This window comes from Anoplopoma fimbria, chromosome 22, assembly GCF_027596085.1.
Source record: "Anoplopoma fimbria isolate UVic2021 breed Golden Eagle Sablefish chromosome 22, Afim_UVic_2022, whole genome shotgun sequence".
Classification (NCBI taxonomy): Eukaryota; Metazoa; Chordata; class Actinopteri; order Perciformes; family Anoplopomatidae; genus Anoplopoma; species Anoplopoma fimbria.
In genome coordinates, this window is record NC_072470.1 from 9272952 (window position 1) to 9300923 (window position 27972).

Below are 27972 nucleotides of genomic sequence, written 5' to 3' on the forward strand. Positions count from 1 at the left end.
TGTTCTCTCTTATGGCTGTTTGTGCCCTGCATCCCCATCCTCCTCCTCCTCCTCCTCCTCCACTCTGTCTCCTCCAGCTGTCTGTGTGCGACTCTGGCTGCGGCCCCAGCGCCACTGGAGGGGCCGTGTGAACCGGCCAGTCCGGTCACCTCGCATCAGCGTCGGGCAGGAATGTGCCGTGGCCCTGGCCCCGGCCGAGGACACCACTCTGGGGGTTGTAGAGAGGGGGTGGTGGTGGTGGTGGTGGTGGATGTCGGCTGAGCAGGTGCTCGGTTAGGGAATGGGAGGAAATAATGTTGATGTCACGTCCCCGCCATCCATTGTGGTTTGGGGCGGACATGGACACCAAGGGACACAGAGAGCCTGTGGGTTGGCCTCTCTAGAGGTCACCATGCCAGATCAGAATCACACTGAGCCTTTACTTATTAAGTGGCTTTCTGTGCACCCGATGGTTAGCTCGCGCTACACGACAACCAAGCCTGTTTCCCCTCACACAAAAAGACCCCAGTAAAGAGATACCAGCCCGCTATTGAGACAGCCACTCTGCCGTTGTCTCTCTCTCTGCTGCTACCAGCCGCTGTGAACAAATATGGCACATGATACCAGAGGTGTAGCATTCCTTCCCCCCTTCCCTTCTCCTCTCCTCGTTGAAAGAAGTCCTTTACACACCAAACAGAGCATCACAGACTCTCTGATCAGCAATTATGCACTTTAGAGGTATTAAATACTGCTAAGGGAGGGGGGGGGGGCCTCCAGGGACCACCAGCAGTCCGTAAATACACTTCTCTCTGGAAAATGAAAGCAAGAGACCTGCCATTTGTAGACATTATTCATGCATTAAATGTAACGCCTGGGTAAAACAATTATGCCGCATATATTTCAGCTTTATTTTCTTGCTGTGTCTTGTCTCGTCTGCGGAGCGGCGTGTGTGCACAGACGGTGACAACTCTCCTAAGTTATTTGCTAAGTGTGTGTGTGTGCACTGCCTCTCTTGTTCCGTATCTATATTTATCACCAGCACAGGTCAGAGATCAGCCCGTTTTCTAAGTGGTGAACTGGCACAAAAGATTATCATCAATTAATATGCCATAATAACTGGGTTCACTTTCATATTCGCGATATGCATTTGTCTCTTAAAGTGATCTGGTTTGGCAATCTAGCCGCCTCTTCTGTAATGTATGCTAATGTGAGTTAAAAACACTTTGGATTGTCTCTGAGGAATAAGAATCCATGTTGGAATTCATACCGGCAGCGTGTTCCACTTTTGGCACCGAGAAAAGTTCTTCAGCAGCCAGCTTGTCTCACCAACTTCAGATGTATTGCTTTTCATATTGTTTCCCCAAAGTTGTCTTTGTGGTGAATAGCCAGAGAGACCATTATTCAAACCAGGGTCCTGACACCAGTTTATAGGCGGAATTACATTAACTCGCATGTAACTTCAGATTTGAGGAGGAACTATATAATTGTTCCACCCCAAACTCAGTGGAGCCTTTGTGAGTGTTGGCTACTCACACCATTCTTTTAACCCAGCTGCACCGGATGAACAATAAAGATATCAGCTGCTTATCAACCTATGCATACTTTTCTAAGGTTTTGACACACCAAGCCAGCTGTTAGCCACCATTGGGCCGTTGCTAAACACCGCAGGCCGACCAGAACACGTAGATTTTGCTGCTCTTTTGCTGGATGGTGCTATCTCATTGATGTTGACTGGATGTATCAGGAGCCTTAAAGTTTCTCTACCAATTTTGATGCTTAAGTTGGAGGCATCTAAGAAGACTTTGTTGTTTTCCATGCAAGGCCAGACTCAAGTTTTGGTTCTCAAGCTGTGGCCTCTCCCCCACCGCTAGTCAATATCAACTTGATAAAAATAACTACTCTGGCATATTAAAAACAAACTCCTGTCCTAGTTCAAGAAAGTATAGCTGTTGAGCGGCGAGGCCTCTCCGAAGTGCACTCGCACAGTTAGTGCACTCCAGCTGCAACGGTAGCTGAAGCACCCTGGGCGAGAGAGGGGCTCAAAGGACGGGCGCGAGTGGCGTCGGTGCGAGGGGCGCTGAGGAGAAGGGGAAGTGACAGGAGACAGTTGCTACACACTGTGTCAGGCTGGCAGTGTCACACCTGGCAGCTGTCAATCACCGCACTCCCGAAACACCTCGCGCCCTGATATCGCCGGAGCCGCTGCCAAACATGCCTTGAGTGGTGTCATCCATCCACACATGAGCACCGGCTCACTCTGACTGCACTCATCTTGTCACTGCAAGTCAGAGATGGGAAGAGGGAAAAAAGGGGGAGAGAAAGAGGGGAGAGGGAGGGAGGCATCCATCTATTTACATATGGAAAGGTCACAAATAGCCTGCAGGCACTGTGCTAATTAGAGAATGTGGCAAAAAAAAAACTCCAAAGATAAATTGAAAGACAAAAATGGAGAGTTATCTAAGTATGCTGGTGTAATGAAAGTGGGGGATAAAGGTGAATGAAAGGAGAAAAGGAAGTGGCTGAACCTTCCAAAAGAAAAGTCTTTACTGAAGGTAGAAGACACAAACAAAAGGAGGTATTTGAATTTGTGCTGCTGCATTATTTGAAACTAGTCTGTTCACTTTTGCTCAATATAAGTGGGATAAGACCGAACTACTGCGGTCCCAGAAATGTAGCTTTAGCTCGTGGGTTAGCACAGGGATCCACCAGCAGACATTGACCATATGATGGTGTTCAGATGACCGGGCGTGTGTGATCTCCCTTAGCCAGATAAGCGAATCAACCTTTTGTAATTAATTGTGACAAGCTGACAGGGAAAATGAGTGTAAAATTTTGTACTTACATGAATTTTTGTGTCAGATCGCCGTCTGTGCACTTGTTTTTCTGCCTGGCCATAGCCGAGGGCACCTTTCTCCGCGGGCGCTTCACGGACTTTGTTTCCAGGCCTTCAGACACATCGCCCTTCGCCCTAGTGAATTTGCTGATTAATTTCGGATGCTCCCCTTAATTAACACCCCAAAGGAAAGTGTAGATTTCCAAGCCCGCCTTTTGCTGCGGAACAAACAAAAAGGGAGAGTCTGAAGAAGGATGACCTCAGGGAGACAGACGTGCTGATGTCCAAAATGACATTACAGGAGCAATGTGAAGGCCCCATGATGCTGAGCCTAGACCTGGACATGGGCGATGCCTCAGGAGCTCCCAGGCCTTTTAATCAGCGGCTGGAAACAAGCTCCCTATTAGTCTCATTTCATTTGCTTTAGCGTCGGTAGAGAAGCAGGCCTTGCATGATGCCACCCGACGCTTGAAACATGCTGTTCTAGTGCCAGTGCTGGTGCCGCCTCCGGCCCACGGTCATTAATTGCTGCCACTCTTTTACTTCCAGTGAAATTGGCAGATGACGGACAGGGGGCGAAATAAAAAATTTGATTTCTTTCTCTTTTTTTCCCCCCTCTTCCCAACATCAGAGTGGATTTCACTAATTGGGTTGAATGGCGCCCATCTCGTCTTGTGACAGCCACACAGGATGCATGAGAAGCTGCGGGCAGCTTGGAGAGCTCTCACCCTGCCATGCCAGCTCAGAAGACACGCCGGCAGGAGGGGGGGCAAAGTTGCAAAAGGACATGCCGAGACAAAAGAGCACAGCTAGAGATCGCACGCTCACTTTTCGGGGACCTTGAACAAACAAACTGGCACTTTGTGTCTCGCTGAGGGCAAGAGGATACGCACATCGTTGCTCAACCAGAAGGTAGCAAATCAGCTCGTGAAAACACTGGGGGTGAAGTCTTCAGAGACTTTATCTGCCTCCTTGGCCTCTGCAGAGTCAGTGCATCACATCCAATGGGCAATAAAAGGTCGGACTGACCACGAGAAGCAATGTAGACCAATAGGAATGTAGAAAGAACGCCACCAATGTGCAAAAAGTCACATTTTAAAGTGAAAATTATTCTCACCATTCTGAACCTTTGGAGTTTTATACTGCATGACTTCTGAGCTCCCTGATTTATGTGGCTTTTTACAGCAAAACTGCACATTTTATGCAAATTTCTCAGCTGTCCAATGAAAAGACCATAAGGCATTGAGATCACACACAAACGGCTGCGGGAATTTCCTCTCAAAATGTATAAAATGGGAATTAAATACTTATTACTTACATTACTGCAGACTAATACAGTGTCCAATTAGGGCCCATTAAAAGCACATCCGATCTGCCAACCTCCAATAAAACAGACATGGATGTTTGAGCAGGTCGTCTCAGCTCCACGGTGGACAATTGTCCACTTTGTGTTCGCAGAGATTCAGGGAGGGGAAAGGAAGAAGAAAAAAAAAAGCAGAATTCCCATTACAAAAGGACAAGAAGTGCAGGTGTAATTGGGATATTTGGGAGTGTCTGGTTTCAGGGCACATTGGAGCTGTGGTGAAATGAAGCCTGTAAGAGTAGAGTGTCTGACTGGCAGGAGAGACGGCCCTCTTTCTCTTCACTTTGTCCCTTATACTCTCCTCTCACCTCCTTTCTTACTTATTTTCTCTCCTCTATCTATTTCTTTGTTTTCTTTTTCATCATTTCTGTATCCAAACAGGACATCACAAGGCTCAGAAGCCCCCCTTATACCCGCCAATGATAGCAGCTTGATCGGACAGGTATATGTAACAAATGAGATCAATTAACGTGTCCAAGAGGGGGCACCTGACCAAGAGTCCGGTTGCACTAAACGATCTCCTCATCTTTTGTTTCCCCCTCAGCGGGATTCCATTTGCAACCTCATCACTTTCCCGGCCCTGAACAACGGTGCCGATTGTTCCACCCCAAACCCCTTAATGGAGACGGCCCAAGAGAAGCCTGGCCTCTTACCCATGTATCTTTACCATCAGGACTCTGACTCAGGACAGGGGGCAACCTCTCCGAAATGAATCCCCGCTCCCTCTTTACCCTCCAGCTGCCCTGCCCTCCCCACCTTTCCCCTTCACGGCCCCCTCTCAACTTCACAGGAGCTCGATTTGTAGCAAATTTGTTTCTCCAGCTCCCCTTTAATTGAATGACTTTGGTGCTAACAAGGAGCTGATTGAGCTCAATAATGGCACTGTTAAAAGCAGAAATGCCGGAGCTGGATCTTCTTCTCTCTCTGTAAAAACAACAAACATCTTTCGAGAGAAGACACGGATGAAAGCTGCATTTTGCATGAGAGAAATGAACGTTCTCTCATACCAGACAGGTATATCATAAGCATCTATGACTGCTGGGAAATAGATGTCAAATGAATCAATCTCCCCATAGATGTCGTACTTTACCAGCATGCCTATCAGTCGTCGTCTGTTTACGCCTTTCTGTCTCATCAGGTTTTACCATCATTTTTTCCTATATTCAACATCCTTTTTTTGAGACCAAGCAGCTGACAAATTGACAGTCACTTTCGCAAAATTTCATCTGGCCTAATATCACAAACCGCTGTGATGGAGAGATTGGGATAACTAAGTGAAGGTCTGCAGAGAGAAAAAAAAATCACCAGAGGAGACACAGAAATAGGGGCAATTATCATGAGTTAGAGAGACCGGGGGAGCCGGTGATGGCGCCCAATCGAACCCCTGAGCGTTCGTTTAAATCTGCTTGATGAATGTGATGTGTGCTCCTCATCTGCCCCCCCTTCAGTCTGTCCACGGCAGTTAGACAGGATTGTTTACTATAACCTTGTAATCAACCTGGCTTGGTTGACAGCTCACCATTACCCCCTGATAACAGGTCTGCTGCAATTTGGACCCCAAAGAAAATATATATATATAAAAAAAAAAACAGACACACACACATAGAAACTGCTCGGCCGCTTTCTGATTCCTTTATTGATAGAGCGCTGGCCCTGTTATCTTTGTGCGGTAATTTGTTTTCAAGAACTGTGATTTACATTTCAGTGAGATTACACCTTTTAATGCTACACGCGGGCGAGAAGTGGGCAGCCGTTGAATACTCCACATCTCCAACCACAGGAGGAGGAGGAGGAGGTGGTGTGTATGTGTGTGGAGAGAGAGGAGGAGGTTCAAACGATGCATTTCCAAGTCCTCAAGTGGAGAGGATTACAATTACAATTAAAAATCAAAAGGCCTGTGTGTCCATCAAACGACTGCCCATAACCCCTTTGTGTACCTACTGCCAAATAATTGTGGCGAGTGGAGGGTTTGGCAGATGCAAAACGCTTTCCCAGCTTAATTGTGGCGTATTACGGCGGCTTGTTCGTCGGGATATTACGCAATAAGTGTTATTCCAGGCAAGAATGCAGGTTCCTAAATGGCATGCTAATGTGAGTCTTTTGGCAGCATGTTAAAGAAAAATCCACGCATCACCATTAAAACAACAGCAAGGGGGCCGATGGCAAAGTTCAATCATCTTGTTTTGGATATCGCCCTTGATGTAGTACAACAAGTTCAGCTCGCCTCCAGCTGCCACAGAGAGACTTCACACAGGTAGGGAAGCTTTTCAAAAAGAAAAAAGGGCTGATGATGCAACATTCATTTGGATAAAAAGAATTCTAGCAAACATTTGTCGTCAACAGATAAATACTGATTTGTTAAAATGATTTAAGGTCAATAAAAGGTGAATTGACTACACCCAACATCTTTTACAAGCCTGCTCACTTTCTGCATTGACACGGATGTTTATCATCCTAATTTATAGTTAACGGTGTACTTGGACTTGAGAATAGAAATGAAATATAGGTGTTTGAATTTCCACTGCTACAGTTTCTTCTTTACTTCCACCAGCGCCAACACACCACCCTCTTACACGCATCTTAATCATGTGCATTATTTCAGTAATTCACATCACAACATTTTACATAATTCTTTTGTTTATTCATTTTATCTCAGACAGTCAGTGAAATTATGTAAAACACGCTCTCAATGGCACTCGGTGTGTGTAATAAAATGCAGATTTTTGATGTTATTCTAACACGTTTTGCTTACTTGGAGGCAAAGTGTCCCATTTAAATGAAAATTACACTTAAATGTCACATGGGTTTATCTAAATTTATAAACAGTGCATTTATTATATTAAATTTGCGGAATCCCAAACATGGATTGCGGGTAGCTAGGATGAGAGACGTGCTCCGAGGGTTATGACTTACTAATGCCTATTTAAAATTGTAAACGCTTCCTTCCTCTCTGTTTTATTTACCCACCATTCTCTCCCCCAAGATGACATGGCACCTGAAGAATTGCTCTTTGAATTTTCCCCAGCGAGACCGCCATTGAGTCAGAGAGAAACATCATTTGCTTTTGTTGAATTAATTCACTCATTAGCTGGCAGTTTGAAACCTGCAGCTCCTTGAAAAGGCCGAGATAATACCGTTTCTGCCATTCACAGTGGCCCAGTGTCTCCTGATAGCCGGCAATCTATTGCCTAATAATTTTCTGGCCAAATTATAATACAGGAATCCTCATTCAGCGAGGTAAAAAAGGTGTGAATGCGAGAGTGAATGGAGAGGGAAAGAGCCCCTCAAATGTCTTTTTTCAGAATGGCAGCAAAACAAGTAGATTGTAGAGGAGAGGGAAACTCGTTTACCTCATCAGTGGCCTTTGTGCGCCTTGAGTCAGCTTTCTGAGGGGAAGATGTTTGAACTCAATCATTGCTGCCTGCCTGTGCAGAGACACAAAATAGTCCCTCTTCATTCAATGCAAGTGGGAACATTATTAAAATCTACATTTAGATATTAAAAGCAAAAAAAATCATGTTATTCCTTATCAGATTAAATAAAAATGACGCACTGTTTGTTTTTATTGTTTTTTTATGAATGAGCTCAAAAGATAAATGTAGTTTTTTGACTGCACGCACAAGCGTATATCACTTCCTGTCCCATGCTTTAGCGCTCGCTGCGCCTGCCTTCTATTTCATACACACACTGAGGATTGTTTCCATATGGGACAGCGATATAATAGCAATAGGGCACATTAGATCTCTTCCATACAGATGTTCACCTCAATTTCTGCAGCAGTTTGGTCCATCTGTGTTAACAGTGAGGCTGCTTAGCACACGCCTGTGTGAAGGGAGGCATATCAAGCATATGGACATTTTACAAAAGGTTACCCTGCATAAATTAGGTTGAATGGCAATCTGTTGAGGAGAGGTGGCTTACTGTGAGCACTAGGTGGTTCACAGCAAATATGGGTGATAAAGGCGTCTGGTTTTATAGCCATTTATTACAGTCTCCAACACAAAATCCAAAATTTAGAAACTGACTTTTTATGTTACTTTCCAGCTAAATATTACAGTAAATTAAGTTTCTGGGAATGTTGCAATAACAATATTTAGTGTAAAGCCCTCATTATTAGCTAAATAAGGCTAAAATATTATGAATATCAGCTATTATATATGTTTAAAAGTTGTTAAAGATCTGTAGGATATTCACCCAAAAAGTCTATTCAACAAAACCCAAGTAGCATTTAAGTTTAGTTAGGAAAAAAAAAAAAAAAAAAAAAAAAAAAAAAAATATATATATATATATATATATATATATATATATATATATATTTGTGCTTCCATTTCATTTCCTTACTTTAATTTTTTTCAAACAAAAGTGTTAGTATTCCTGGTATTAAATAAGTTCTCATTATTATTTAGCACCTACAACCTGCTGGTATTTCATTAGAGAACAAATGGATTCAGAGGACGATTGCACAGCAGGCCGAGCTTTAGATTTTTATCACATCTTAGAGTGACATCTAGTGGCTGTTTGATTCATGACACCTAAAACCCCACATGTAGACAACGGTTCACTACAACTATTCAAGGAATACGTTTAGTGACTAATCCCAACCAACACACAGTTTTTGGCCCTCTTTCTGCTTCAACAATTGTTTTCTTTCTTATTGTTTTTCTCTCTGTGTATATCCCAGCATCTCATTCAAACAGCTGCTGAGTTTCCTTGTGCAAAAAAACACAACTTCATGATTTTGAACCTGACACATGTGCCATCTGTTTCTTACCCTGAACACGTTCTAATCAATCCAAAATACACTTTCAAACCTCTAAACACATCCAAACCTGCTGCACAAGAGCATCACACTGACCGCCTTTTTTCATACATCCTCCAACGCCTCTAATGCATTCAGTCTAATCTGCCTATGTTTGCTCTCATGTGTGAGTTACCTTCATCATTGTGTGGGTGGTTAAGATTGATTAACAATAACAGCAGCTGACTAGGCAGGAATAATTCACCCCAAAAACAAAGCGTCTGTGAATCCTGAAGGAGGAGGGACGCCGCTTCCTATGTTGTGTCTAATTGAAGCTTTGTAACGCAGATTGGGGCGACAACACACGGTACCTTTGATGTGAGCTACTTCTGCTGCTTTGATACAAGAGGTCACTGATCCTGGTGGAGAGGCCTCACCGGACGCAACGGGCACTCTGGGGAAAAGGAGCGGGTCGGGTCACACAACAGGAAGAAGAGCAAGAACCCGGACACTAGAGCGCTGAAGTGGCAGCGATTCATATTCATGCAAAGATCACACAACATGTACTGTAGTTATCCGGACAATAAGGCGCTTTCAGGCGCTTTAACCTCGTGTTCTGGACGCCATATTGGAAGGCTATGACCAGGGCTCTTTCCCTTTCTTTTGCATTGAACGTGAAGGTTTTCGTGGCTTTACAGGAGCCTTTCCATCCAAACTCAAGGAACTGTTCTACGTATTTAACCCTTTCCTCAAGCAGGTGATCTGTATTGACCAGTGGGGAATCGTAACCATCAGAACGGGCCCTTCTATACCTCCCTACAAATAAAATATGTTATATGCAAAACATAATGTTATAATGTTACTGCTCCATCTTCAAAAATGATGTTGTTCTAGGTATGCACACGTGCGCGCTGTCTGACGTCACGAGGGCAGTCACTGTATGAACAACAATCATTCAACAGGTGTGTGGAAAGAAAATGCAACACTGTAGCAAAACCAGCAATACAAATGTCAAAGTTTCACTCACCAATGACCTGAAGATAAAACCCATCCTCCTGTATACTTTTAAATACTTTTAATAATTTAACAATATCCTCTCCACCGGCTGCGTGAATATTCTCCACCTGATGCCATTTTCAGAGTCGGCTATCAATCGCTAATTAGCACTAAACTGGAGCCCAGAGAACACGCCCATTGGCTACAAATCCAAATATGATTGGTTGTCAATCCAAACGTTAACGCTCTCATTACGTTCAATTGTCAGGGGATTCTATCCAGGAAATAGAATACTAGGATATTCTATCCAGAGACACGTAGAGAAAAATATCTGATTGGTTGCATTTTTTTCCAACATTAAACCACTCGAATTCGCAAAGTATGGACGAAAAACAACAGAAACAAGTCGGTGAAATTTTTAATTTTATTAAATTTTATTTATAGAATTAATTTAAAAAAATGTTTTTATCTGAGGATTCTAGGGCCTTCTCTGAATACCTTGAAGGCCCTAACATTTCGCCACTGGTATTGACCTGAGTTGAGTGATGCATAGAACCTACTGAGGCTAAGAGATAAAGACGCAAGAAGATGGATGTTTCCTCGCTGTTGCAATTCCTTCTTGTCTTTGGCAGAACTTCTAACCGATGACACCAAGTCGAACGCTCCCTTTAGTTTTGTAACAGAAGGGTAACAGCCCTTAACTCACCCTTTCCAACATCTTTTCATGGTCGGCCCTTTTGTTCTTTGGACATAAAAGGTGGAGGCTCTACATGGGGAGGCGGGGGAGACACTTTGAATAACATGCTGATCAATAAAGACCATCTAGCATGTTGGGTAATTCAGAACGCTGGTCGTTGAAGTGTCATCGATAGTGCTCATGAGTGAGAGAGGGTTCACGCTGTAGGTCATCATCCACTAAGGATCATGTGATCTCACAGGAGTGAAGGTGAGTTATGTCAGGTCGCCAGGACAAATGTTCTCTTTGATGGGGGTTCAAAGCTCGGTGGGAACTTCAACGTGAGCAGATTGTTTTGTAAGTGGAAGGTTGACGGTTTGAATCTTGAAAGAGGGATGAATTTGGTGGGAAATGTGAATATTAGAACTGAAAGTTGGTAAAGAGATGCAAAGGATGTAAAAACAACCCTAAAGACCACAAAATATCATCAGAGTCGGGTAATATTCTGCAGGACACACTGACTGGAGGTTTTCTAGGGTTTGTGGTACATTTAGAGCGAGGCTGAAGCATTTGGACATGTGACATGTTTGGAAAAAGCACTGACTGATATTAGATTCTCTGTTTGCAGAACTGGGATCAAATTGAATACTTTTGACACCAAAAAGACAGATTTTAGAATCAAAATCAGAATGAAAAATTTGATTTTTAACATTGCATTGTAGGAATAATGACTTATTTTTACATAATAACCCCAACATTAGTTAATAAACACAAATATTTTCAATAAATGAGGCACAGTACAAATATGGAGACTTAAAATCTAATAGTCAGATCTCGGTCTGCAGGCCTCATGGAGTGTCTTCTGCTGGCAAGGTCTGCTGAGTGCAGAGGATATCAGCGTTATCGCCCGCTCCTTTCACTCTCCATGATGAGCTGTGCTGCAGAGTGTGTTGTTGCCTAATTCCCTCTAACTACAGCCCTGTGTAATCACACACCCTAATTAACCACCTCGGCTCCCCGTTTCCTGCATCGTGCACGCCGCGCCCGTCTTCTCGCCACACAGCGTAATTAGCTTTCATCTGAAAATGAAAAGAAAAGGAGCACCTCAGCAATTGTGCAACCACTCTTCCCTTTTCTCCCACCCGTCTCTACCCATCTCTCCACCACTCTACTCCTCATATCATAATGGCCCCACAATTTCAATCAGATGGATTTTTATCGCTGACACTAAGAAGAATTGGCCCTCATCCTAGTCCCTCCTTCCACCGGCCCCCAAACAAGCAACCCGCCTCATTTGATAGCTTATGCTTGTGAGGCAGCTATCAAGGAGAGAGTCCTTGTTGTGACTGGGAGGTCTTAGTTTGATATTTACAAAGGATTCAATTCCATTTTGGGGATGTGTGTGTGGCATAATGGAAGGATCAGGTTCGACATGTTCCCACAAGGTGCAGAACTAATTCATTTACATCCACCTGAATGGGAAAAAAGACAAAATAATTGAGGTTTTTGGTTTAAATCATTTTGTTGATTGTTTTTAATTGTGAGATTTGGAAATTTGCTGCAAAGGCTGTCGTTAATTTTGTGTCATTTACATAATTTTTTGCATGCTGTCTGTTTACTGTAGCTCCAGATATCAGGCTGAATGTTATGCTTGTTTACATTAATTCCAGCAAAGTAACATCTTTATTATCCCAGAACGATAATTCAACACCCCGAGTGTTATGAAATAATGATTAGTGACATAAAGGGCCTGATAGAAAAAGATTGATTAGTGGAAGCCTTAGCTCAGATTGATTTGTATATAGCATTTACTATAAAAGTTGCAAAAAGATGTTGGCAGCATTTGAATTTAAAACATTCAAAAAATGAACTAACATTATCAACAGGATGTGAAGAGTCTCTGTATAGTGTGCAGAGATATGTACTGAAATTTACATTAGCCTGAGATTTTGATAACACAAAATGCCATTTATATGATCAATTTCTGCCTCCTGACCAAACTACTTTCACTTTCAGGCCAATTTAATGCCTTTAAAATCAGCACAGAAGACTTGTGTTGCCATTTAAGTCTTGCAGTTGAAATAAAAAGTTTGTCACTTGGTCTGTTTCAGCTCACTGTTAGCGAGAAGCTTCCTTGCAGATGTAAAGAGAGATGATATCATTAGGAACTTCTCAGCAGCATGAATGCTCCTCACAGGTACAGTGGTAATGTGGCATTAACAGCACATTTAGGTGTCACCAGGAACAGTTCCAGCCCAGTGAGTCATTGTTCAGTCATACAAGTGAGAAGCCTGTTAATGACACAGCGCTGACATTTAACATATAATAAGGTGTTTCATCCGGATCTGAGGCGATTTGCAGGTGGAACCAACCAAAGACCTTTTATAGCTCTAAAAACATGGCTGTTCAGATTCCTGCTGCTCTTCTTCTTTGCCCTCGTTCTCTCCGTCTCTTTACCCGACCATCCCCCCCTCCTTCGCCACTCAACCTGTTTGTTCTCTTATCTCTCCTTGTCCTGAACAAATCGATGAGGCGCTCGTTAGCCCAGGGATGTTCATCGGCGAGCGCCGGCTCCAAGAAGAGATTGGCCTGGAACGCTGGAAAAAAAGAGTGTGTGGATGGAGCAAACAGAGGAATACTAAAACAAACATTTGAATGCATTCAGCAGTCCTGCATGTCTCCAGAAATGGTAGCTCATACAGGTACGGTCAACTTGGATCTTAAGCCCTATTTCAATAAGTTTAAATCATAAGATATGATTGTTTAAGCTCAGTATTGTACAATATCTTTTAGGGTTTGCACCACAAATTCTCCATTGCAATTGGAAAACCAGAGAAGAGGAATATCACACAGAGTTAACAAGAGTAACACCCCTCAGTCTCTCTTGCTTTGAGCTAAATGCAACATCAGCATACTCACAATTACAATGCTCACATACTGATGATCATCAGGTGTAATATCTAACATGTTTACCATCAGTTTAGTGTGTTAGTGTGCTAACATGTGAGTAGTGTTTTTTTGTAGTCTTCACTTCCTGCTAAAGAAAACAAAAGTGGTTGTGCCTTCGTGATGAAGCAGTTTTGTCACATTTCATTAAAACACAATTTTTTCACTCACTCGCCATTTCACATGAGTGGAGCTGGCAAAGAAATTATCGCTTCATCAACAGAGAAAAGGGATAAGAGAATGAATATGTATCCGAAATTGTGGGGCAGGAAGTGATCATTTGTTATTTCAACACAATTTCCACTGAGTACTCTTTCCACTTGGGTAGTTAACAACATTCCCAAACTTTCTACAAGTGCAGAAGTGATCTCTGTTCCTGTAGTGGTGGTGATGAAGAGCAGACATGGACAGATGGACACGAGTACGCTAACACATCCTGAGACACTTCTGATGTCATTACTCTCCAAACAGAATGAAGACAATGCAAGTAAAACACATTTATGCAATTGATACGCTCTTTCAGTTTCGATAGATTGTGTTTGCAATGCATTCATTTTTCATTTTCTCTCTCTTGTCAAGTAATTTATACAGTCTATCTTGTGTACTTTTGGAGAGCGAGATCTTTTAATAAGGAGTGTGTAGGAGGGTTGATCTTTGATATCATTCAATCTACACGGAGTAAGTGGGACGCACATGTAAAGGAGGGATTTCTTCTGTTCTTTATCTTTTAAATCCATACAAATCTGACATTTTGGGGCTTTTACAGAGGTACAGAACAGCTGGTTGCCTTGTGCGTCTTACTGATGCTCATCTCACCAAGTATGAATCCTTTTGAATACTGCGTCCTCACATTTGTACATTTTAAATGAGATTATATTGGAAGTGGGTGTGATTTAAGATTAGCACTCCTACCCTAATGTGGTGAATACTGACCTTGAATGATATACAAAGACAAAAGCATAACGGAATCAGAGAGGAATCATCTTTATTTTTAAGACAAAGCAACTTCAAAGATCAGTTGCATAATAATAAATGACATATGTGAAAACACATCACAAATATTCTGTGTAAAGATAAATCATAAACACTTCCTTCATTTCTAACATTATCCAGACATTCAAATATTAATTTTATAGCCCCGTCTCCAAGGGAAATTGTTTGGATTGTACTTTTCTGCAAACCGCGGACACGTTAAATATGGACGTTTAGCAAGAGAAACCCAAAGCCAGCTACTTTCATTCATTTCTGACACCATCCAGATCCATGTTGGATGGGTTTGGAGTCACGGCTCTATGCAGACCAGTCAAGTACTTCCACAGCTAACTCAGAAAACTACGTCTTTATGTACCTGTTTCAAATTCAAAGACCTTATGGTATCAATGCATCACCATGGCAATCATCAAGTTTTCAAGAAACTGTTTTTTTGTTGTTGTTCTCTCCTGTAATCAAGTTTCATTGCATAACTCCACCTGTAGCCAGACTCAGCTCCAGTGAATGCCTCTTCTGGGCCTGCAGCCAGCATCGTGGCTGGAAGCAGACCCCTCAAATCGACACCGTCTTGGCACCAGAGTGACGGCAACCCCTCTCGCCTGTGAGGTTTGCATACAGAAGGAAAGGGCTTATCCTCTTAATAAATAAACCTGGAACCTAAAATCACAGGAACACAGGAGGGATCATTGCTGCACCGTGCACTGCGCTCTCCACCTCTCCTCTCCGTCAGAGAGGGATTATCCCTTTCACTTAGTGCGCACGCCGCTAATTTCTCCTGCCAGGTTCAACTCCCAGAATGCACCAGGGAGATTGGCTGTCTCTGCTTCTTTTCTTTCTTTCTGTCTCCTCTCTCTTCCTCCATACCTGGCTCCCTGACTTGTTTTATCTCTCTGCTGGTGGGAACACAAACCCCAGTGATTCTTTCTCCTCATCCTCTTCTTTGATGATGTTTTACAAATTCACTTGGCAGGCTACAGAGCCGTCTTCCCGGGACTCACGGCTGCATGCGTGTGCCTAAAAAACAAGATTAAGGTGCATACCTCTGGTAACACAGGTGTTGTCAGCATCTAACAGGTTGAATTTTATTTTTTCTCAACTGATGCAATCCTGTTATGCCTCACATCGACAGTGGATACTGGTGTTTAGCAGCAGTGAGACATTGATTCATTTTACTCCTTTCATGATAAGTCATCCAGGACAAAGGAAGCAAAGTGCTTCTTTTAAGGATGCATTGCTGTCCTTCTATTTAATTCCAAAAAGGATCATTTGGGGAAATATTTGGTCGATGATCAGCACCGTTTTATGGTGTTTCAATATTAAAAAAAGACAACAAAAAAAACACACACCAAAGTACGTATTCCACTTCATGTCATTACATTACATTACATTACAGTCATTTAGCAGACGCTTTTATCCAAAGCGACTTACAGGAAGTGTATTCAACATAGGTATTCAAGAGAACTACTAGTCACCAGAAGTCATAAGTGCATCTCCTTTCTTAAACAAGCATCTAAGAGCATAAACCAGAGCAAAAGTATAGTGCAGAAGCAAATTACTACGAAAACAATAATTGCAACGGACTAATACGAATATAATAAGTGCTACAAACTACTACAAATAGGATAAGTGCAGTAAACGAATACGAATTCAATAAGTGCAGCGAACTGCTACGAATACAGTAAGTGCAACAACTAATACGAATGCAATAAGTGCTACGGGACATACGCAATATGTCCCATCAATCCCAAGGCATTGTGGGAAATTACATTACAGTTCAGGAAGGCACCATCCAACCTCAACCAAATGCAGACCACTCAATTTGTGTGTATAGATGTATATGAGTATTGTTGGAGCTACAACATACAGTAAATAACATTGTACGTACACCACCATCTTTCTATCTTCACCTTTCAGATGTGTGTTTACTCAGCTCAGTCTCTCACCTCCAGCTAATTCTCACACCTCGCTGATGAATTCCATGGCGAGGCCCGTCGGGCTGCATAACCCAGAGAATATAGACTAGGTATATCACGGCTTTCATGCTCGCTCAGCAAGTTTCGAAAGCAAATTGCAAGCGTGAGTGCACACAGCGAAATAAAACAGACATTGAACAATCTACACAAACACTATGAGAATCTTTTTCTCTAATTTGTGTAAATAATTCACCTGTAATCAGGGAACAGATAGAGTTATCAAGTAAAGCCATAACTCCATAACGGACGCATATACGGACAACTCTTGACAGCTACATGCGCAGTAGATTGCTACACTACCACTTGCTACCATGTGGCGTAGAGACCGAAAAGTCACAGTCGCAACAAATAGGTGGTACATGGACGTCCGTACAGAGCCGACAACTACAGCCTCTGATAGAGGACTCTAGAGGACTCTTGTGTACTTGCAGAAAGTATGACTTTGGCTTTAAGGTGATTATATGTGTTGTGTTCAAAGCTTTTGCAGGTTTAAATTTGTCCCAAATAAATAAACGAGATATTTTTCCAGCACATCTTTAATCATATGCCTGTAATAGAAACAAAAATCTAGAAATGTAGCATCTCGACCTGCTGTATTTTTGCAGAGTCATCATACAGTTGATGTCTTAAATGACAGGAGTGAATAACATGAAACTGTGAATGAAATAATGGCCTCTTCCTTTCAGTGTCACCCACGGCCCTGACTTCTTTCCCACCTCTTCAAGAAGATCCCTCCCCCTGTAGCCCCCCTTTCTCTCTCTCTTTGTAAACCTCTGTACGTGAACGCGGTAGTCATCACAAGTGTCGCCGCCGTGCGTTATCCCGTCTCCTTGGCTCGCCGCGTTGCCGACTGCTGCTGCTGCTGAGCTGTTTGTTTAGGAATCTGGGCCCGAAAATTGTATTCCATCGACCAATGCTCGCTATCAACACACAATTATCTGGGTTAATCATGTGGAACTGTGGCAAATTCACCTGGGGCTCAGGAACTAATGACATTCGCGTCTGGCCCTGCTTTAGTGAAATGGCCCCGGCACCTGCAGCAGGAAACACGGAGATTGCCAAAGAAAATTTGGTCTCATTTCGTCCTCCTTGACGCCCCCTCCCCATGCAACCCCTCCCCTCACACACCTCCTCCCCTTTCCAACCACCACCACCCTCCCCCCTTCCAATCTCTCTTTCTCTCTTCCCATTCCCATCCTACTTCGCCCTCAAATTTGTAAATCTTTCAGGTTTCCTCCTCTGCTCCTCCTTTTTGTCTTTATCGCACCTTCTTCGCCTGACGAAAGACGGACACCCACATCCGAAGAGTCGCTCACACCCAATCACAACGCCAGGTTGAATGCAATCTTCACGCCTCTTGTATAATCAGTATATTTCCAGCTCCGCTACCTGCGTAACACCTGAACAGTCGACGGTGGGAAGTGACGAGGTGATATAGACGACGGAGATGATATATCTCTCAATGAATTTGTGACTTTTGGTTCCGGACACAGAGCGACTTGTGTTCTCGCTGTATAATTAAGACAGTGATTGAGTGCAGTCAGCGGGGTGTTGATGCTCTTTCTCCATCACATTTTCTCTCCCCCTTTGCTCTTTTTGTCTTTCTCTCCATCACACACTCAATCATACACACCACAGAGTCATTTCCACCAACTTAAGAGGAAGTAGAAGGAACTCAATGCTCATAATTATACATCAATACAAACATATGTTTCCCAATCACAGATGCCATCCATGTGTGAAATGGGTGTCACACCGTTGGAGGTCTCATTATTTGTGGAGTGTGTGTCTCACCACTTTGGCTACCACCCACACCGGTCACGGCGACTATGTAATACACCTCTGCTGATAATCTGAGGTTTATGCATGCGTGGCGTACTGCGCATCAGATTCTATTTCCAACAATCCTCGTATCGATGCGAGGTGCGAAACAAATCTTTCCTTCCTCTGGGAACGTGTTGGTCAATGTGGATGGAGTTGTCATTCCACTGGACAGTATTAGATGAACTACTCATTGGTTTGTTGTTTTTCACACCTTGCATGCTCTTCAGTTGTCTTTTGGTGAGAAATTAAATGACAATTGCTGTGGTGTTATCACACAGAGCTCGCCTCACTGCCCACTACAGTCACACTTTGAATCCTAGCCTGACTCAAAAGACGTGGACTCCCCAGCTCTGCCACTCGGTGACTGCAGCATATCATGCTGTTGCTTCCGTCATTGTAATTTTCAAGGAGGGCGACATTGGGCTTGCTGAAGGCTTAACCTATGTTAGAAACTACATTCTCAATTCCTGAATGAAATTCTGGTGTCAAGCATGGACATTTGGACAATGGATCTCAGGATTTGTGGGTTTAAATTTGGTTTAAATGCAAAATTTGTTAAGACAATAACTTTTTTTAGGGGCAGTACAATTGCATGCAAAGTTAATGGTAATGAGTCGGTGCAAATTTGCCCGAGGGATGAAGATGCATCCACAGAAAATGTTTCAACTGTTAAGCATGTGGAGAATAGGCCTTAGACTGGAGTTTGATTACATTAATTCATATTGCATTTGCAACTTATCACCATTCGTAGCCATCTACATATAAGCACAGCGTCCCCACTGTGCTTTAAACAATACTGTCTCCACGTGTGTCTCAGATATTCTCACGCAGACACATTTCTGTGCAAAAAAATATATATTCAAGGCCATGATTGTCGAGGCTAATTGAAAAATGTTCCCCCAAAATAATCAAATTTAAAGCTTAAGAATGCAGTGGAGCCCACATAAGAAGCAGAGCACACACACACACACACACACACACACACACACACACACACACACACACACACACACACACACACACACACACACACACACACACACACACACACACACACACACACACACACACACACACACACACACACACAAACACAGGGAACTCGTCTTGTTGCTCTGGAGTCCGTGACATGGTTTAACAGTCTCACAGGATCCATAAAACGCCCCCGAAGGCTTCATATAATCTCTCCTTTTTTTCCCTGCTTAATAGGAGATAATACAAGTACGCTACCCCGATGAATCAATATGCAACAGCAGCTTTAGTTTGATAATTAATACCAGTGTCGGAAATAGATTTGTGATTTGGCAGGGCAGGTCTGATATGACTCCGGTCTCCCCCTCTCTCTCTCTCTCTCTCCCTCTGAACAGCCAGAGTCCCCGTTCCACTCTGGATCCACATCCCATTGAACTAATCTCATTCATTTTTTTTTTCTTTCTCAATAGCGCTAATTCTTTTACTAAAGCCTGTTATCTCATTAAAGGCCGCGCGATGGGATTCGATGGCATCCTGACATCTGTATTCATTCCCCTGGAAATTAGTCCTGACACAAATTTAATGAAAAAACACTCAGAACAGTGGAGATTAGACGTCATGCCAAGTGTCACGGAAAAGGGAGGAGGGGGGAGAGAGAATCATCTATTTAGTTTTGGTACATTTTTGGAAAGGGTGGATTAGCACCGTCAACTGCTGGAGTCTGTTGGTCTACCTCTTACGCGCTTGTTTTGACTCTTTTACACTCAATCCATAAGTCGGATTGAGATATTGAGCAGTGCGCCAACTCTCCTAATGGTATTTTTTAAGAGTGACTCTAACACTCAAGCGGTAATTCAATATCAAACGCTCTTCAGGTAGAGGAAATGGGTGAGGCGAGACAAAGAGGAGCACCCCTGGGCCTCTGTAGATAAACCCAGAAGCCCCGACACACTGACGATGCACGGGAAGTGGATTCCCTCTCCGATCGAAACCGCCTAACTTCCCACCCATCCCTACGCCTCCTCTTCATCTCCCGCTCCTCCCTCATTTCTCCTCCCTCCCCTCCCTCGTCAAAAGCCTGTGTGTCGGTTGCGGTGCTGATAATTCCCTCTGTTTGAAAAAAAAATAGAGATGAAAGCGTTCATGGATGAAAGAAACTTGGATTTAATCTCTCTCGCCGTCTTTCGCTCTTCTCTTCCAGTACACGGTGTTGATCGTTTTCTTTCGAGAAGAGGAGGAGGAGGAATGAGGAAGATTTGGAGGAAATAGAAAACTGGGGTAAAGCCCATTTGGAGCCATGAGGCCCAGCAGGTGAAGGAAGGTTGTGGACTAGTTCAATAAAAGCAGTTTACACTTCTGAATGTACACACAGTGACCTGATGAAATAGTGGCCTATGAGAGGAGAGCGACCAAAGATAGAGAAACCCAACGAATGCTCCTAGAGACTACAGAATAAACTAAGACTAGACAGGACTGGATATTCACTCATCAAATGAACTAATTAAATCCACCTGATGTCATCCAATTGTCAGGGTCTGAGCTTCCATTAAAGATCCACCTAGAATCAGACACACTGGTATTAAACTGCATATCTATATTGGCTGAAATTGTCAATGTTTTAGTGTAAAAATACACTCATCTCCTCCAACTAGATCAGTAGCTGGGGCTGCAATAAAAACATTTGAGCGGCCATATTGACACTGCTGGAGTAATGATCTAATGACCAGATAAACTGGTAAGTCAACATAGTAGACTAAACTGCAGGCTTTTGTCAGAGAAACAGCATCCATATATTACTAAACGTTTCTTTTTTTTGGTTGCATAGTTCTCTGGGAAACTTGCGTGGTGGGAAGGCCAACTGACGTGTCATCCCTTTGTGTACTTGCACCCTAAAACAGCAGCCAAGGTCGCAGGAAGATTTTGTGATTCAACTACAAAACGTTTTCAAACTCTCAGTGTGATTACCCACCTGGAAGAAAAAGTTAATTAGAGGAAAGATTTAGTGAAGAATAAACGGAGGAAGAGGAGTTTTTATTCTTTGCCCTCCCACTCTGTCATAATAGAATTCATTACTTCTTTTCCATAATTGCTCATTAAGATATTGACCTGCAGTTATTTGAAAACTTTGAAATGTAACTTCCAGTCTTCGTAAATTCAGTTTCTGATATTGCTTTTATAATCTGATCTTTTGAGGCCACACAGAACGACGCATCTCAGCCCGGCTGCTCATCTCAGAGTTTTTTTGTTGAGTTGTTGTAGAAGCGCATCGTCGCCCCGAGGACGCCAGCGTCCGTCCAGGAGGGGTTGCACGGAGGTGTGGGGGTGTTTGGATCTTATAGCCCCGAGCTTCACAGCCCAACTCTGCCAGCCGGGGTAAAGAGAGCCCATATGGCAGCCAAGCGTGGCTCCGGCCAACTCGGGCTCATATGTATGGAAAACAAGGTCTGGAGAGGGAAGTCACAGGGGGTCATGCTAGTCAGAGAGGCAGCCCCGGGTCCTGGTGCAGGTTAGAAGGTCTTGGTTCAGGAGAAGAGGCTAATTTCTTCTACTTGGCTGAGCAAAGGCCTGAATAATTGCGCCCCCTGGGTTGGCCTCCGGGTAATGTGGAGGTAGAGCAGAGTGTGGAGAGTGAACATGGGGGAGGTTCAGTGGGAGGCGGAGGAATCACAGAAAAACGTTGCGTCCAGCTCTCCATGGCTGCTCATTATATCTGTTTTTATGTTCTGAAAGTAAAAGCACTCTCACACGTCATTATTTGTGCGTTTCACCACACATTGTGCTCGGTTCAGTGACATGATGTGCATCCATTAACCTGAGTCTTATTATAGTTACATGGAGGCAACATCAGTAGCATAACAAAGCATGTAGCATCACTCAGAGAACACAAGATGCAACCTACAAATGTTCAGGTTTACAAAATCACTCTGCAGGTGCCAACGAACTTCAGTTAAACAAACAAAACTGGTTCTTTCTTAAAGACGGATATAAAATATAAAAAAAAGAAATGATTGTTTGAACTTTGTAATTTGGGCAAAATGGAAATTTCTTTCTGTTTTGTACATGATATAGTGAATTTTTTGGACCATGCAACAAACTGAAACACTGTCACTGGCATTTTATCAGCTGCTGGCGTTATTGTTAATGTTCCCTCCATGGCTCATTTTCACCTTCATGACGTTACTTTAAAGAGAATCTTGTGAAATAGGTCTTAAATAAGTCAATAAATCAGTAAGAGGTCTGTTAAATACTCAGTTGCTCCTGTGTTTTTTGGTTTTGGAATACAAAACAAACTCTTTAAATGCAGAGTATCACTCTAACAGCAAGCACCAAATTAAACTTTATGGTAAAATGTCTTTAAAAAGCATGAATGATATGGGCTGTCTTCAGTTGCTTCTTCTGACGTTTTTGTTGCCCCCCATAGTAATTGCTGTGGACACTTCTATCTACGGAGCACAAAGACCCGGTGTGATGATGTGATGTAAAGGACAAACTGTGTGAGTCCAGAGGCTGACAGCTACAACAGCACCACATCCAGTCCTGGACCACGAGTAATGAATCTGCCACGATCCTGCTTTCAAAAGAGAGAAGAACCCAAGCGATTTGACTGGATCTCCTGGTGTTCATTAGAAAATAAAGATCACCGTGAGGGGGTGGCGGATGTTTAAAGGCGGGCGAGAGCCTGGGAGAGTGAATGTGACATGCTGCGGTGTAATTATACTCACCTCGTTCACAGCAGAGATTAAGAGGAGGAGAAAGATGGAGACGCACAGGAGCGTCAGACATGAGAGAATATTGAAATACGCGCTGATGAGCAGTGTCAACTCTTTTCTCCCTGTCCTCACCCACTTTCCCCTTCCTCTCCCTTTTGTCACTGTAACATGTCAAGGTCTCACTTCTGTTTGCCTTTTTCCAATTATCAAGGTGTGACTGTGGGTTCCCACAACCACCCCCCTCATCCTTCAAATATAATGTTAACTATACTGAACTTGAAGGGGAATAAAAAAAAATCTTTTGTTTGTCAGGAAAGTTACAGGATTTAATTATCACTTACAAATTTATCTCCTGGTTCAATCCTCTGCAGGCTTCATCTAACTCTGCATTCTGCTGTAATGCTGTTGGACATCGTTGTTAGGACTCGGAATATTTCATTTAATGAGGCTGCAAACGTTATCCTGAGACAACGCTGCCCTCTAGTGGCGGCTGAGTCTCTCACACACACTTGAGAGGCGTCCCTGCTGTCAGAAAATGGATTATGACAGTCTAATTTATTATTATCTCCATCCCTCTCTGACCCAATATCTCAGTGCTTCAACCTGATGTCCTAATGACAGGCAGGCTCGGTCAAACTCAATCTACTCCATCCTTCAGCGAACACACCAGCCACGCTTCCTCCCTCCACTTTTGTCAAAATTGATTTATCAATTCTAATAAAAAGCAGAGTGAGAGTATCGGAGTATTAATCACATTGGGATCTGTTTAATAGACTAGAATAATTATTTAGAAAGTCCAACTTCAAATTAAGGATTCCAATTATCCTCAGTGATGGAAGATTTGAAAGACCACCTGTCAATCATTCTGTGTGACCACCACTGTCTTTTTGTCTCTGAGTACAACTACACAGGTCTTTGTGTATTTAGGTTTTAAATATCAATAACATTCTTCTTTGCAAACGAGAAAGAGCGGGAGGAAGATTCTGAATTAGAGTTGCATTATGTAAGCAGGAAAATAGCAAAATGGACATTCATTTACATATTATATTAAAACTGATTATGTCATTAGTGAGGAATGCGAATATATATTTATATATATATTTTCCAAAAAACTAGAGACTCTTACAGACTGTACACACCAGTGGTACTTAAAACACAGCTGTTTTCTACTTATTCAAATATCTTAATAATCCTGTGTTTTGTTTGTGCACATATTCTTCTGTTGTTGTGTTTTTGTCATACATGTGTATATATATATGTAGCTTAGCTTGGCATAAAGCTGGTACCAGGAGAGCAGGTAATGAGTGAGCTTTAAAAGTGCTGGTATGGAGGTTATGTTAGCTCTATCCTCACGTTGACTAGAAATCCCAGAAAAAAGAGGCTTCTGAAAACTCCAGAAGACGCCTGATAATCATCAGGTTTAAGTTTTTAAAGCCTTTTTAAAGTAATAAAGTGATGTATGTCTGTGAATCCACGAGTACGTTGCAATCAGGAACTACTGACAGACAATTCGGCATACTTTAAAGGTGCAAAATGTCCAAAATATATACAGAAATAGGCTAAAATAGACTTGGCTCAAGTTGAGGCAAACAGCTGACTGGCTCACATGGCAACTCCACACTTCCTGTTTACAATCCCCCAAAAACATCCTACATGTCAAACTATTCTTTCAACAATCCAAGTGTCTTATGTCGTGGTTGTATTGTTATTTATATATAGTATATAGTTTCTTCATTTATACCCTTCTTTTATAAGGGATTGATCTCTGATTGCAGTTTGCAGGACAAAACCTGCATCTGATAGTGAAGCGCCACCTGCTGTCCACATCTCTAATGACACCAACATGTCACAAAGATGTTCACTTTTGCACAAACTAATAATATACCAACAGCACAATCAATACGTGTGCTTTCTTTTTACATCAACCAGTAGCGTTTCCTGTTTTTATTCATGTTCAAGCATAATCAGAAATAAATGTTTGGAAGGGAAAACCTAAAAAAAAGCCTTAAAGTCAGATTCTCAATTTAATTAAGTCTTGTACTGTTAACTGCATTTCCCAACACAATTAAAAGCCATATTTAGTGACTTTATATTTCCCCCAAAAATGATATTTTGTGTTTGTAACATCTTAAACCCCTTGGACATGCAGCAAAACATTTTTCAGTGCAACATAATTTATTTTAAATTCTAGCGAAGATCCCAAAAAATCCAAAGACTCCAAATAAGGTGAATTTTGGGGAAATGTGTAGAAAAAGACAAATCGTGCTGCAATAAACCCGAACATTTTGAATATTTCATACAGTGATATACTAATATAGTTCAGTGAAGAGTTTCAAACAAGCCTACACAAAATACAACACTGCCAGATAGTGTGGAATACAATAAAAGCTACTTAAGAAGAAATAAAGTGGGAAACTGGGTGTTAAAGGGTTAAAATTTGGTTTTATTAATTTGAATAAATTAATATTTTGGGTTAAGAGAGTCAGATGAAAACCTGAACTCTGGCTGGATGATGATTCAAAAAACCCTGAGGCAGGTTTTTCATAGTTGGACTCCTCATTTCCATCATTACTACACGGCTTAAGTTATTGGAATATATTTTTGGGCCGTACACATGTGAACACAAATGCTGGCAACTCTTCAGGTCACATCTCTTTTTCTAACCTATTGATTTTCTCAAACCAAGACACATGCAGAGCAAGAAGATGTGGTGGATTGACCACCAGCTGCTCCCAGAATGGAGATAATTTACTTCATGCACTTTATTTTTCTGCAGATGATAATCTTTACTTCAGTTTTGCATAATGACTTTATGTCTTTAAAATCTGTCTTTGGTTTTGTTTGTCATGGCCATTTATACAAGAACACAAATAAAATAATATACCTCTTTCATGTAACTATTATTCTGGCCAAAATAATTGCGTTCCCATTATTATCCTGATAATCATAAAAATATGCTTAAAATTCTTAAAATGTAACTTAAACATACTAGAATCACTTTATCTTAAGTATTATATTTTATTGCATCACTAGTAGTACACATCCTTTTTTAAGTGAACGTAAACTTAACTAAAAAAACAAAAGAAGTAAATAAGGTTATCATAAATCATAAGGTCCCTCTGCATTAATAGAGGATAAATACACTTGAATAAAAATATTCAGTGTCTTTTTCTGACATGATGATTCCTGTATTTTTTTAAACATCTATTTTTCACTTTTCACTCTAACATTATAGCAAGCTAGAAAGTTATTTCACGTCACTCATGAGTAAATTCACGATTATCCGGATGATGGGGATTCTCTACGGTCAACTTATTGTGAGGTTTTTTTTTATCTTATCTTATATTTAATAATGGCACTAAATGGCTCCATCACATGCAATTTATCATCTTATACTTTCATTTCTAATCATCCACAATTGTTTTTTAAAAGTTCTCAAATCTTTCCTCACAAATAACTGTGATTCTTGTACATGAAGATCTCTCCTATCAGACACACCTGTGCTTGAGTAATCTGATGTTGGGAGTGAGATGTGTTTGTGTTAAAGCGAGAAAATATATATTTTTAACTGATTTGTCCTTACCTCCACCAAGCAGAAAGGCCCCGCCCACTTTATAGAGTCTCTGATTGGTCAACGGGCCGGCACAGATGACGACAAACCCACCAATGACGACAGCCGCCACGCCTGTGACCAGGAAGAGGCCCTTGTGAATTATGAGAGATCATACTGTTAGAATTAAATATTCATAAAAGTAATACCAACCGATGGCTGAGTGATGTTCATACGCTTCTATGGGGAAACTCTGTGGCCCAGCAGCAGGAAATGGAAAGAGGAAGGCAGCTCTGCAGACCTTTGATGGTGGCTGGTTAGCTGAAAGGGAAGGACGCAGTTGTGATGCTGTTGTTCACCAAATATGGAAGCACAAGTGCATCATATTAGTCTGATGTATCTTACAGATCCAAAGGTCCCACATAGAGTGTTGATCTGAGGCCGCCGTGAAAGAGCAACATCAAAACAGGCCCTCATGGAAGATCCTCACACCGTCTATAACCTGATGGATCAGAAAACAGAACGTGACCTCTTCTTTTATGTCACTGTTGTTCAGTCTGGAGTCACTAAACAATCGCGTTTAAATAAAAGACGGACTCATCAGGTGTCAGTGTCAGCTGGTTGCAGAGTGTGTGTCCTTCAGCGGTCTTTAAATAGACAGTGTTTGACTGATGCATAAAGGGAAGACAGTTTCTGACCATGTGCATTAATAGAATCATTTCTAAAATGGCAATACTGGAGAAGTTACTCCAATTTCCTTCAATCAGAAAGTGTCAAACAATGCTGTTAACTGGACAACTACGGAGGGCTGAGAGAGTTTGGTGCTGTGTTTGTAATGTGTGATAAAATGTATTCATCTGTTTAACAAAAACAATACTACAATCGTCATATACATACATGAAGTTTAACCTCTGCAGTTAATCCATCCTGATCATTTAGGACATTTTTTTTGAAGAAAAGTTGTCATTTTACGAAACCAATGGGTGCAGTCTATCAGCTTTAATATGTGATGTGGAAGACTATATGTTATGCTACATGGACTGTAGGAAATGATTAAATATGCATAAAATAGACAGACATATTGAACTCTCCTTTCAGATCAACCTCCTTGATCTAATTGCTTTTATCCCCCAATTGCTCTAATGGGTTGATGCTTTTCTTTTTAATGCACCAATGTTTGAAAGGAGCTACACAAATAATCTTATAGTGTTCAGTTTAAATACCTCGGTGCTGCTCTTCCCCTCTATTCCTCCATGGCTTCTCTCCGGCCGGCTGCAGGACTCCTCAGCCAGCATCCAGTACTCCGTCCCAAAGGAGAGAAGTGTGAGCAGAGATCCTGTTGCTCCAAAGAACAGAGCCAAGAAGAGGAGCACCTTAAGCCTCTCAGCAGGAGACATCTCCTAGTCTGTCGGTGTCTCGGTC

The 27972-nt window shown here is 42.1% G+C and overlaps 1 pseudogene; it reads right to left on the reverse strand.

Annotated features, from left to right (window-relative positions):
- Positions 1-9: 9 nt before the first annotated feature.
- On the reverse strand, positions 10-27947 carry LOC129111484 (transmembrane protein 182-like; annotated as a pseudogene).
- Positions 27948-27972: the final 25 nt, after the last annotated feature.